The sequence below is a fragment of the Triticum aestivum genome, chromosome 2B (assembly GCF_018294505.1).
Source record: "Triticum aestivum cultivar Chinese Spring chromosome 2B, IWGSC CS RefSeq v2.1, whole genome shotgun sequence".
Classification (NCBI taxonomy): Eukaryota; Viridiplantae; Streptophyta; class Magnoliopsida; order Poales; family Poaceae; genus Triticum; species Triticum aestivum.
In genome coordinates this window covers 586,156,446-586,171,055 of record NC_057798.1, presented here as the reverse complement: position 1 = coordinate 586,171,055, position 14,610 = coordinate 586,156,446, and positions in this window count along the sequence as shown.

Sequence of the window (14,610 nt, the reverse complement as noted above, 5' to 3'; positions counted from 1 at the left end):
GAGAAATAAAGAAATAAAAACCGGAAGAAAAATCGCCAAAAAGGATTGGACCTATTTCAATGCTTTTATGTGTTGAATTGTCGATCTAGCATGTAGTGCTCACTCGCTATGTTTTGACCCACTTGCACGCTTGGTGGAGGCTACTATGGAATACTTGTTTTGCTTTGAGCGACTTCCTTTTAGCTAAGTTTTTTTCCTTCATTTTTGCTGAAAAATCCAGTTGTATTTTTTAATAGATTAAAATTGTAAAAATAAAAACAGTGTTCAATAATTTGAGGAAGTTTTTCACAATATGAAAAATGTTCCCATATTTAAAAAAAATCCGTTATTCTAAAAGTTGTCAGTAAATTCGTAAAAATATACATAAATTTATAAAACTCTATCAACTTTAAAAAAATGTTCGAGTGTAAAAAACAATTCTTCAATTTTTAATAAAAAAATCTCATATTTTGAATTATCAATTTGTTTCAAACAAATCACGAATTTAAGAAGAGAAATTGTAAATATTTCTGGATATTAAAATCTCAAATTAAAAAAATGTCTTTTTTATAAAAAAAAGTTTAAAAATGGTTAAAATAAGAGGACGAAATTATATAAAATCCAGGAGAAACTGACAAAACACTAGAAAAATTTGCACAGGAGACGAAAAATTTTAAAAAATCTCACAATTGTTTCATTATTTGGGTCGACACATGCGTTTGTCGTCCTGTGCAATTTACAACCTAGAGCGGCAAATAGCATTTACTGCAGAGAAAGGCAAATTGGATTTCCCGCCAGCATATGATACCTTCTGTATGAGGCATGTAGGCATCAAGCAGTGCAGGCTTCGCGGATGTGTGTGCCAATGTCCAGCCCCCTTCTCGCCTAAGTTTCTTTTGCATTGCCTTTTTTTTCTTTTTTTTTCTTTTTGGAAAATATTCAGGTCAGAAGAACGTTCACGTACTTAAAAAATGTTTTCAAATTTCCATTTTTGTTCCAATTTGTTTAAATGGTCATAAATTTGAAAAACTGTTTCAAATTTGAGACGTACTCTGAAATCCAAAAAATTTCACGAACTTGTTAAAAATGTTCAATGCACACAAAAAATATGATCATAATATATATAAAAAATAAGAAAATGTTGAGTATATATTAGAAAATGTTTAGTGTGTATTAAAAAATCCCTATTGTATATTACAAGAATATGTCTGTATTTAAAAATTGTAATATATATTTAAGAATTGTTCACCGTGTGTTAAATTTATTCATCATTAACTAAAAATAAAACATTTCAAACATGGGTTGAAGCTGGGAATATTTTTTAAAATAAGAACATTTGTATTTGTGAACAAAATTTGAAAATAATTCTTGAAAATTTGAATATTTTTTAGGAAAAGAACATTTTTGGAAATAGTTTTTTCGTTAAACTCTGAATAAAATATGAAGGTACAAACGTGATTTGATATTTTTATGCATAATCATTTTTTATATTGCAAATTTTTTTCAGAATTTCCAAAACATTGCTTAGAAGTGGGAACGTGTTTTAAGAAATAAAAAAATCAACTGAAGAAAAAACAAAATAGAAAGCCAGGAGGAAAATCAAATCAAAAGGAAAAGAAATAAATAAATACTGGAAGAAAAGCAGAAATAAAACATAAAGCGCCAAATAGGACTTGCCCTCTTTTAAGGCTTTCTGTGTCGAATTGTCGAGCAGAACTTGCTCGCTATGTTTCATCCCACTTGCACACTCCGTGCAGGCTACTATGGAATAATTGTTTTGATTTGAGCGACCTCCTTTTAGCTCAGTTTTTTTCTCCGGGTTTTTAGTCGGTTTTGCTGAAAAATCCGTTGATATTTTTTATAGATTAAAATTACCAAAATAGAAAACAATGTTGAAGAATTTTTGAAAGTTTTTCAACTATATGAAAAAATGTTTCCAATTTTTAAGATAATATTCAAGATTTTGGAAAATATCCGTAAATTTGTAAAAATATACATAAATTAATAAAACACTATCGACTTAATTTTTTTTTGAGTGCATTAAAAATCATCCTTAAAATTCGAAAAATAAATCAAATATGTTTAATTATCAATTTATCTCGAAAAAATCAACAATTAAAAAAATAATAAGTTATAAATATTTTTGTTGTTTGAATCTTAAATTTAAAATGGTAAAATTAAGAAAAATAAGAAGAAAGACAAAACTGAAAAAAAAATCCATGTGAAACTCAAGGAAACTAACAAAACGCTAGAAAATATTTAGAAAAATCTCACAATTGTTTCATTAGTTGGGCCGGCACATGCGTTTGTCATCATGTGGCATCGTCAACAATTTGCCGTAGAGAGCGACTGGATTTACCACCAGTATATGATACTTTTGGTACAATGTATGTGAAGAAAATATGCCCTAGAGACAATAATAAAGTAATTATTTATTTTCTTAATTCATGATAAATGTTTATTATTCATGCTATAATTGAATTAACCGAAAACTTAGTACATGTGTGAATACATAGACAAAATATATAGTCCCTAGTATGCCTCTACTTGACTAGCTTGTTAATAAAAGATGGTTACATTTCTTAACCATAGACATGTGTTCTCATTTGATGAACGAGATCACATCATTACGAGATGTGATGGACATGACCCTCCCCTTGAGTCCAAATAGGACAAGGAAGGGGGGGGGGGGGGGTCGGCGCCCCCCTTTCCTTCCCCCTCTCCCTCTCCTTCCTTCCCTCTCTTCCCCTCTTGGTAGAATCCTACTAGGACTAGTAGTCCTAGTAGGACTCCCCTCTTGGGGCGCGCCTATAGGGGCCGGCCGGCCTCCCTCTTGCTCCTTTATATACGGGGGCAGGGGGGCACCCTAGAACACACAAGTTAATTGTTTAGCCGTGTGCGGTACCCTCCTCCACAAATTTCCACCTCGGTCATATCGTCATAGTGCTTAGGCGAAGCCCTGCGTTGGTAACTTCATCATCGCTGTCACCACGCCATCGTGCTGACGAAACTCTCCTCTACCTCGGTTGGATCTAGAGTTCGTGGGACGTCACCGAGCTGAACGTGTGCATATCACGGAGGTGCCGTACCTTCGGTGCTAAGATCGGTCGGATTGTGACGACGTACGACTACATCAACCACGTCGTCATAACGCTTCCGCTTTCGGTCTACGATGGTACGTAGACAACACTCTCCCCTCTCATTGCTATGCATCACCTAGACATAGATTTTGCGTGATAGTAGGAAAATTTTGAAATTACTGCGTTCCCCAACAGTGGCATCCGAGCCAGGTCTATGCGTAGATGTTATATGCACGAGTAGAACACAAAGAGTTGTGGGTGATAATAGTCATACTGCTTACTAGCATGTCATACTTTGATTCGGCGGTATTGTTGGATGAAGCGGCTCAGATCGATATTACGTGTACGCTTACGCGAGACTGGTTCTACCGACGTGCTTCGCACATATGTGGCTGGTGAGTGTCAGTTTCTCCAACTTTAGTTGAATCAAGTGTGGCTACGCCAGGTCCTTGTTGAAGGTTAAAACACCACACTTGACGAAAAAACGTTGTGGTTTTGATGCGTAGGTAAGAACGGTTCTTGCTAGAAGCCCATAGCAGCCACGTAAAACTTGCAACAACAAAGTAGAGGACGTCTAACTTGTTTTTGCAGGGTTTGCTGTGATGTGATATGGTCAAAGCATGATGTGATATAATTTGTTGTATGAGATGATCATGTTTTGTAACAAAGTTATCGGCAACTTGTAGGAGCCATATGGCTGTCGCTTTATTGTATACAATGCAATCGCCATGTAATTGTTTTACTTTATCACTAAGCGGTAGCGATAGTCGTAGTAACAATAGTTGGCGAGACGACAACGATGCTACGATGGAGATCAAGGTGTTGCGCCGGTGACGATGGAGATCATGATGATGCTTCGGTGATGGAGATCATGAGCACAAGATGATGATGGCCATATCATGTCACATATTATGATTGCATGAGATGTTTATCCTTTATGCATCTTATTTTGCTTAGAAGGTCGGTAGCATTATAAGATGACCCCTTACTAAATTTCAAGGTATAAGTGTTCTTCCTGAGTATGCACCGTTGCTACAGTTCATCGTGCCGAGACACCACGTGATGATCGGGTGTGATAAGCTTTACGTTCACATACAACCGGTCCAAGCCAGTTTTGCACACGCAGAATACTCGGATTAAACTTGGCGAGCCTAGCATATGCAGATATGGCCTCAGAACACTGAGACCGAAAGGTCGAGCGTGAATCATATAGTAGATATGATCAACATAGTGATGTTCACCATTGAAAACTACTCCATCTCACGTGATGACCGGACATGGTTTAGTTGATTTGGATCACATGATCACTTAGATAATTAGAGGGATGTCTATCTAAGTGGGAGTTCTTAAGTAATATGATTAATTGAACTTTAATTTATTATGAACTTAGTACCTGATAGTATTTCACATGTCTATGTTGTTGTAGATCAATGGCCCGTGCTACCGTTCCTTTGTATTTTAATGCGTTCCTAGAGAAAGCTAAGTTGAAAGATGATGGCAGCAACTACACAGACTGGGTCCGTAACTTGAGGATTATTCTCATTGCTGCACATAAGAATTACGAGGCTATTTGGTTCGCTTCCTGACCGATGTGCCTGAGAAAAAGCGGCGCCTGATAGGAACGTGGCAAGCTGGATATTTCTACCTGTCAGGCAAGACGAGAAGATATGTGTTTGGTTGCTGCCTGACCTGGTGTACTAGTATCAACCAGTAAAAAATATCTAAAGCACTAAAGAAAGGCTGCTATTGGGTAGCACAAGCCCCGACACTAGTATTAAAAGTCAGGCAGCTGTTAGCCTGAGCCCAGTCGCTGGAAATTGGAGGCCTAACAGGCTAATTGAGCTGCCTCACCATTCAGGCCAGGGACGTCTCTACTTCTTCAGGTGGCAAACCAAATAAGACCTAATGATTCACAGGCAAGTTTCAAGTCAGGCTAAAAGCCATCGGTAGCAAACCAAATAGCCCCTACGTCCTGGAAGCACCGCTGGGTTCCAGGCCTGCTGCAGATGCTACTCATGATGTTAAGAAAATGTCTGGCAGAACAAAGCTGATGACTACTCGATAGTTAAGTGTGCCATGCTTTACAGCTTAGAATCGGGACTTCAAAGATGTTTTGAATGTCATGGAGCATATGGAATGTTCCAGGAGTAGAAGTTAATATTTCAAGCAAATGCACGAGTTGAGAGATATGAAGTCTCCAACAAGTTCTACAGCTGCAAAATGGAGGAGAATAGTTCTGTCAGTGAACACATACTCAGAATGTCTGGGTACCATAACCACTTGTCTCAGCTGGGAGTTGGTCTTCCAGTTGATTGTGTCATTGACAGAGTTCTTCAATCACTGCCACCAAGCTATAAAGGCTTCGTGATGAACCATAATATGCAAGGGATGAACAAGACTATTCCCGAGCTCTTCGCGATGCTAAAGGCCGCGGAGGTAGAAATCAAATAGGAGCATCAAGTGCTGATGGTAAATAAGACCACTAGTTTCAAGAAAAAGGGCAAAGCGAAGAAGGGGAACTTCAAGAAGAATGGCAAAAAGGTTTCTGCTCAAGAGAAGAAACTCAAGTCTGGACCTAAGCCTGAAATTGAGTGCTTCTACTACAAAGGGACTGGTCACTGGAAGCGGAACTGCCCCAAGTATTTGGCGGATAAGAAGGATGGCAAAGTGAAAGGTATATTTGATATACATGTTATTGATGTGTACTTTACTAATGCTTGCAATAGCGCCTGGGTATTTGATACTGGTTCTGTTGCTCATATTTGCAACTCGAAACAGGGGCTATGGATTAAATGAAGATTGGCTAAGGACGAGGTGACAATGCGTGTGGGAAATGGTTCCAAAGTTGATGTGATTGCGGTCGGCACGCTACCTCTACATCTATCTTTGGGATTAGTTTTAGACCTTAATAATTGTTATTTGGTGCCAGCGTTGAGCATGAACATTATATCTGGATCTTGTTTAATGTGAGACAGTTATTCATTTAAATCAGAGAATAATTGTTGTCCTATTTATGTGAGTAATATCTTTTATGGTCATGCACCCCTGCTGAGTGGTCTATTTTTGTTGAATCTCGATAGTAGTGACACACATATTCATAGTGTTGAAGCCAAAAGATATAAGTCTAATAATGATAGTGCAACTTATTTATGGCACTGCCGTTTGGGTCATATCGGTGTAAAGCGCATGAAGAAACTCCATGTTGATGGACTTTTCGAATCACTTGATTATGAATCACTTGGTGCTTGCGAACCGTGCCTTATGGGCAAGATGACTAAAACTCTGTTCTCCGGAACAATGGAACGAGCTACTGACTTATTGGAAATAATACATACTAATGTATGCGGTGCAATAAGTATTGAGGCTCGTGGTGGGTATCGCTATCTTCTTACCTTCACAGATGATTTAAGCAGATATGGTTATATCTACTTAATGAAGCATAAGTCTGAAACATTTGAAAAGTTCAAAGAATTTCAGAGTGAAGTGGAAAATCATCGTAACAAGAAAATAAAGTTTCTACGATCTGATCATGGAGGAGAATATTTGATTTATGAGTTTGGTCTTCATTCGAAACAACATGGGATAGTTTCACAATTAACGCCACCTGGAACACCAGAGCGAAATGGTGTGTCCGAACGTCGTAACCGTACTTTATTGGATATGGTGCGATCTATGATGTCTCTTACTGATTTACCGCTATCATTTTGGGGTTATGCTTTAGAGACGGCTGCATTCACTTTACATAGGGCACCATCAAAATCCGTTGAGACGACGCCTTATGAACTGTGGTTTGGCAAGAAACCAAAGTTGTCGTTTCTTAAAGTTTGGGGTTGCGATGCTTATGTGAAAAAGCTTCAACCTGATAAGCTCGAACCCAAATCAGAGAAGTGTGTCTTCATAGGATACCCAAAGGAAACTATTGTGTACACCTTCTATCATAGATCCGAAGGCAAAATCTTTGTTCCTAAGAATGGATCCTTTCTAGAGAAGGAGTTTCTCTCGAAAGAAGTGCGTGGGAGGAAAGTAGAACTTGATGAGGTAGTTGTACCTTCTCCCTTATTGGAAAGTAGTTCATCATAGAAATCAGTTCCCTGATTCCTACACCAATTTGTGAGGAAGTTAATAATGATGATCATGAAACTTTAGGTCAAGTTACTACCGAACTTTGTAGGTCCTCCAGAGTAAGATCCGCACTAGAGTGGTACGATAATCCTATTTTGGAAGTCATGTTACTAGACCATGATGAACCTACGAACTACGAGGAAACGATGATGAGCCTAGATTCCACGAAATGGCTTGAGGCCATGAAATCTGAGATGGGATCCATGTATGAGAACAAAGTGTGGACTTTGGTGGACTTGCCCGATGATTGGTAAGCCGTAGAAAATAAATGGATCTTTAAGAAGAAGATCAATGTAGACGGTAATGTTACTGTTTACAAAGCTCGACTCATTGTGAAAGGTTTTCAACAAGTTCAAGGAGTTGACTATGATGAGACTTTCTCACCTGTAGCGATGCTTAAGTCTGTCTGAATCATGTTAGCAATTGCTGCATTTTATGATTATGAAATTTGGCAAATGGATGTAAAAACTGCATTCCTGAATGGATTTCTGGAAGAAGAGTTGTATATGATGCAACCAGAAGGTTTTATCGATCCAAAGGGTGCTAACAAAGTGTGCAAGCTCCAGCGATCCATTTATGGACTGGTGCAAGCCACTCAGAGTTGGAATAAACGCTTTGATAGTGTGATCAAAGCATATGGTTTTATACAGACTTTTGGAGAAGCCTGTATTTACAAGAAAGTGAGTGGGAGCTCTGTAGCATTTCTGATATTATATGTGGCTGACATATTGTTGATTGGAAATGATATAGAATTTCTGGATAGCATAGAGGAATACTTGAATAAGAGTTTTTCCATGAAAGACCTCGGTGAAGCTGCTTACATATTGGGCATCAAGATCTATAGAGATAGATCAAGACGCTTAATTGGACTTTCACAAAGCACATACCTTGATAAAGTTTTGAAGAAGTTCAAAATGGATCAGTCAAAGAAAGGGTTCTTGCCTGTGTTAAAAGATGTGAAGTTGAGTCAGACTCAATGCCCAACCATTGTAGAAGATAGAGAGAAAATGAAAGTCATTCCCTGTGTATGAAATGCTGTGTACCAGACCTGATGTATATCTTGCTATAAGCATAGCAGGGAGGTACCAAAGTAATCCCGTAGTGGAGCACTAGACAGCGGTCAAGAACATCCTGAAATACCTGAAAAGGACTAAGGATATGTTTCTCGTTTATGGAGGGAGCTCATCGTAAACGGTTGCATCGATGCAAGCTTTGACACTGATCCAGATGACTCTAAGTCACAAACCGGATACATATTTTTATTGAATGGAGGAGCTGTCAGTTGGTGCAGTTCCAAGTAGAGCGTCGTGGCGGGATCTATGTGTGAAGCCGAGTACATTGCTGCTTCGGAAGCAGCGAATGAAGGAGTTTGGATGAAGGAGTTCATATCCGATCTAGGTGTCATACCTAGTGCATCGGGTCCAATGAAAATCATTTGTGACAATACTGGTGCAATTGCCTTAGCAAAGGAATCCAGATTTCACAAGAGAACCAAGCACATCAAGAGATGCTTCAATTCCATCCGTCATCAAGTGTCAGAGGGGGACATAGAGATTTGCAAGATACACACAGATCTGAATGTTGCAGACCCCTTGACTAAGCCTCTTCCACGGGCAAAACATGATCAACACTGAAGCTCCATGGGTGTTAGAATCATTACAATGTAATCTAGATTGTTGACATTAGTGCAAGAGGGAGATTGAAGGAAATATGCCCTAGAGGCAATAATAAAGTTATTATTTATTTCCTTAATTCATGATAAATGTTTATTATTCATGCTATAATTGTATTAACCGGAAACTTAGTACATGTGTGAATACATAGACAAAACATATAGTCCCTAGTGTGCCTCTACTTGAATAGATCGTTAATCAAAGATGGTTATGTTTCCTAACCATAGACACGTGTTGTCATTTGATGAACGGGATCACATCATTAGGAGAATGATGTGATGGAAATGACCCATCCGTTAGCTTAGCATTACGATCGTGTTAGTTGCATTGCTACTGCTTTCTTCATGACTGATACAAGTTCCTCACACTATGAGATTATGCAACTCCCGAATATCAGAGGAACACTTTATGTGCTACCAAACGTCACAACATAAATGGGTGATTATAAAGGTGCTCTACAGGTGTCTCCAAAGGTGTTTGTTGGGTTGGCATAGATCGAGATTAGGATTTTTCACTCCGTGTTTCGAAGAGGTATCTCTGGGTCCACTCGGTAATACTCATCACCATAAGCCTTGCAAGCATTGTGACTAATAAATTAGTTGCAGGATGAAGTATTATGAAACGAGTAAAGAGAATTGCCGATAACGAGATTGAACTAGGTATTGAGATACCGACGATCGAATCTCGGTCAAGTAACGTATCGATGACAAAGGGAACAGTGTATGTTGTTATGCGGTTTGACTGAAAAAGATCTTCGTAGAATATGTAGGAACCAATATGAGCGTCCAGGTTTCGCCATTGGTTATAGACCGGAGACATGTCTCGGTCATGTCTACATAGTTCTCGAACCCGTAGGGTCCGCACGCTTAACGTTCGATGACGATTGGTATTATGAGTTTATGTGATATGATGTACCAAACTTTGTACGGAGTTCCGGATATGATCACGGACATGACGAGGAGTCTCTAAATGGCTGAGACATAAAGATTGATATATTGTACGACTATATTCGGACACCGAAAGTGTTCCAGAGAAGTTTCAGATAAAACCGGAGTGCTGGAGGGTTATCGGAACCCCCGGGGGAACTAATCGGCCTCGATGGGACTTAGTGGAGAAAGAGAGGGGTGGCCAGGGCAGACCGCATGCCCCTCCCCTTGAGTCCAAATAGGACAAGGAAGGGGGGACAGCGTCCCCCTTCCCCCCCTCTCCCTCACCCAATCCTTCCTTCCCCCTCTTCCCCTCTTAGTGGAATCCTACTAGGACTAGTAGTCCTAGTAGGACTCCCCTCTTGGGGCGCGCCTACAGGGGCCAGCCGGCCTCCTCCCTTGCTCCTTCATATACGGGGGCAGGGGGGCACCCTAGAACATACAAGTTAATTGTTTAGCCATGTGTGGTGCCTCCTCCATAGATTTCCACCTCGGTCATAACGTCGTAGTGCTTAGGCGAAGCCCTGCGCCGGTAACTTCATCATCACCCTCACCACACCGTCATGCTGAGAAACTCTCCCTCTACCTTGGTTGGACCTGGAGTTCGTGGGACGTCATCGAGCTGAACGTGTGCAGATCGCGGAGGTGCCGTACCTTCGGTGCTAGGATCGGTCAGATCGTGAAGACATACAACTACATCAACCGCGTTGTCATAACGCTTCCGCTTTTGGTCTACGAGGGTACGTAGACAACACTCTCCCCTCTCGTTGATATGCATCACCTAGAGATAGATTTTGCATGATCGTAGGAAAATTTTGAAATTACTGTGTTCCCCAACTATGGTATCCGAGCCAGGTCTATGCGTAGATGTTACATGCACGAGTAGAACACAAAGAATTGTGGGCGATAATAGTCAATACTGCTTACCAGCATGTCATACTTTGATTCGGCGGTATTGTTGGATGAAGCGGCTCAAACCGACATTACGCGTACGCTTACGCGAGACTGGTTCTACTGACGTGCTTCGCACATAGGTGCTGGTGAGTGTCAGTTTCTCCAACTTTAGTTGAATCGAGTGTGGCTACGCCCGGTCCTTGTTAAAGGTTAAAACAACACACTTGACGAAAAATCGTTGTGGTTTTGATGCATAGGTAAGAACGGTTCTTGCTAGAAGCCCGTAGCAACCACGTAAAACTTGCAACAACAAAGTAGAGGACGTATAACTTGTTTTTGTAGGGCTTGCTGTGATGTGATATGGTCAAGGCATGATGTGATATAATTTGTTGTATGAGATGATCATGTTTTATAACAAAGTTATCGGCAACTAGCAGGAGCCATATGGTTGTTGCTTTATTGTATGCAATGCAATCGCCATGTAATTGTTTTACTTTATCATTAAGCAGTAGCGATAGTCATAGTAACAATAGTTGGCGAGACGACAACGATGCTATGATGGAGATCAAGGTGTTGCGCCAGTGACGGTGGAGATCATGACAATGCTTCGGTGATGGAGATCATGAGCACAAGATGATGATGGCCATATCATGTCACATATTATGATTGCATGAGATGTTTATCCTTTATGCATCTTATTTTTCTTAGAACTTCGGTAGCATTATAAGATGATCCCTTACTAAATTTCAAGGTATAAGTGTTCTTCCTGAGTATGCACCGTTGCTACAGTTCATCGTGCCGAGACACCAAGTGATGATCGGGTGTGATAAGCTCTACGTTCACATACAATGGGTGCAAGCCAATTTTGCACACGCAAAATACACAGATTAAACTTGGCGAGCCTAGCATATGCAGATATGGCCTCGGAACACTGAGACCGAAAGGTCGAGCGTGAATCATATAGTAGATATGATCAACATAGTGATGTTCACCATTGAAAACTACTCCATCTCACATGATGATCGGACATGGTTTAGTTGATTTGGATCACGTGGTCACCTAGATAATTAGAGGGATGTCTATCTAAGTGTGAGTTCTTAAGTAATATGATTCATTGAACTTTAATTTATCATGAACTTAGTACCTGATAGTATTTTGCATGTTATGTTGTTGTAGATCAATGGCACATGCTACCGTTCCTTTGTACTTTAATGCGTTCCTAGAGAAAGCTAAGTTGAAATATGATGGCAGCAACTACACGGACTGGGTCCGTAACTTGAGGATTATCCTCATTGCTGCACAGAAGAATTACGTCCTGGAAGCACCTTTGGGTGCCAGGCCTGCTGCAGATGCTACTGATGACGTTAAGAACGTCTAGCAGAGCAAAGCTTATGACTACTCGATAGTTCAGTGTGCCATGCTTTACGGCTTAGAATCGGGACTTCAAAGATGTTTTGAACGTCATGGAGCATATGAGATGTTCCAGGAGTTGAAGTTAATATTTCAAGCAAATGCCTGAGTTGAGAGATATGAAGTCTCCAACAAGTTCTACAACTGCAAAATGGAGGAGAATTGTGAGTGAACACATCCTCAGAATGTCTGGGTACCATAACCACTTGACTCAGCTCGGAGTTAATCTTCTAGTTGATTGTGTCATTGACAAAGTTCTTCAATCACTGCCACCATGCTATAAAGGCTTCGTGATGAACTATAATATGCAAGGGGTGAACAAGGCTATTCCCGAGCTCTTCGCGATGCTAAAGGCCGCGGAGGTAGAAATCAAAAAGGAGCATCAAGTGTTGATGGTAAATAATACCACTAGTTTCAAGAAAAAGGGCAAAGGGAAGAAGGGGAACTTCAAGAAGAACGGCAAAAAGGTTGCTGCTCAAGAGAAGAACCCAAGTCTGGACCTAAGCCTGAAACTGAGTGCTTCTACTGCAAAGGGACTGGTCACTAGAAGCGGAACTGCCCCAAGTATTTGGCGGATAAGAAGGATGGCAAAGTGAAAGGTATATTTGATATACATGTTACTGATGTGCACTTAACTAATGCTCGCAGTAGCGCCTGGGTATTTGATACTGGTTCTGTTGCTCATTTTTGCAACTCGAAACATGGGCTACGGATTAAGCGAAGATTGGCTAAGGACGAGGTGACAATGCGCGTGGGAAATGGTTCCAAAGTCGATGTGATCGTGGTCGGCATGCTACCTCTACATCTACCTTTGGGATTAGTTTTAGACCTGAATAATTGTTATTTGGTGCCAGCATTGAGCATGAACATTATATCTGGATCTTGTTTAATGCGAGACGGCTATTCATTTAAATCAGAGAATAATTGTTGTCCTATTTATGTGAGTAATATCTTTTATGGTCATGCACCCCTGCTGAGTGGTCTATTTTTGTTGAATCTCGATAGTAGTGACACACATATTTATAGTGTGAAAGCCAAAAGATATAAGTCTAATAATGATAGTGCAACTTATTTGTGGCACTACCGTTTGGGTCATATCGGTGTAAAGCGCATGAAGAAACTCCATGTTGATGGACTTTTCGAATCACTTGATTATGAATCACTTGGTGCTTGCGAACCGTGCCTTATGGGCAAGATGACTAAAACTCCATTCTTCGGAACAATGGAACGAGCTACTGACTTATTGGAAATAATACATACTGATGTATGCGGTGCAATGAGTATTGAGGCTCGTGGTGGGTATCGCTATTTTCTTACCTTCACACATGATTTAAGCAGATATGGTTATATATACTTAATGAAGCATAAGTCTGAAACATTTGAAAAGTTGAAAGAATTTCAGAGTGGAAGTGGAAAATCATCGTAACAAGAAAATAAAGTTTCTACGATATGATCATGGAGGAGAATATTTGAGTTACGAGTTTGGTCTTCATTTGAAACAACATGGGATAGTTTCACAATTAACGCCACCTGTAACACCATAGCGAAATGGTGTGTCTGAATGTCTGAAAGTGCAACTATCCCTGGGTGGTTTTGGTATTGATTAACAACATATAGCTATAGCTCATTGAACTAATGCAATTTCAAGATAAATATTTCAGGAAAGTTCAATGATTGGCATGGCATGGATTAGGATTTTGGACCCCTTAAAATGCTAAGGACAAAAGATTGGCTCAAGCTCTAAAGTCCAAGACTCTACATTTTCTATTTTAGTGATCCAATATCACATTGAGTCTATAGGAAAACCAATACTATTAAAAGGCGATGAGGTGTTGCTTAATGGCTTGCTTGCTCAAAATGCTTAGTGATATGCTCCAAAGCCCTCAACCACTTTCTCATATCCACATATGTCCAAAACCAAAAGTCAAACTCGGCCCCACCAATTTGATTCGTCTGGCGCCACCGAGTTCATTTGACATAGCCACTGCTAGAAACCCTAGTCTTTTCGGTCTCACTGATAGGGATCTCGGTCTCACCGAGATGGGGTTGCAAACTCTCTGTTTCCCTTCGTAACGCTTCGGTCTAACCAAAATGAGCAATCGGTCCCACCGAGTCTGCAATGCAAACACTCTGTTTCCTTTTCGTAACGCTTCAGTCCCACCAAGACAAGCAAATCGGTCCCACCGAGTTTGCCTGACCAACTCTCTGTTAGCTTATTACCAAAGTCGGTCCAACCGAGTTTGAGTAATCGGTCCAACCGAGATTACGTTATGCCCTAACCCTAATGATATCGGTCCCACCGAGTTGAAATGTCGGTCCCACCGAAATTGCCTAACGGTCACATTATGTACTGAATCGGTCCGACCAAGTTTTCTGATTCGGTCCCACCGAGTTTGGTATATTGTGTATAACGGTTAGATTTTGTGTGGAGGCTATATATACCCCTCCACCCTCTCCTCATTCGCGAGGGAAGCCATCAGAATGTGCCTACACTTCCACTACTCATTTTCTGAGAGAGAGACACCT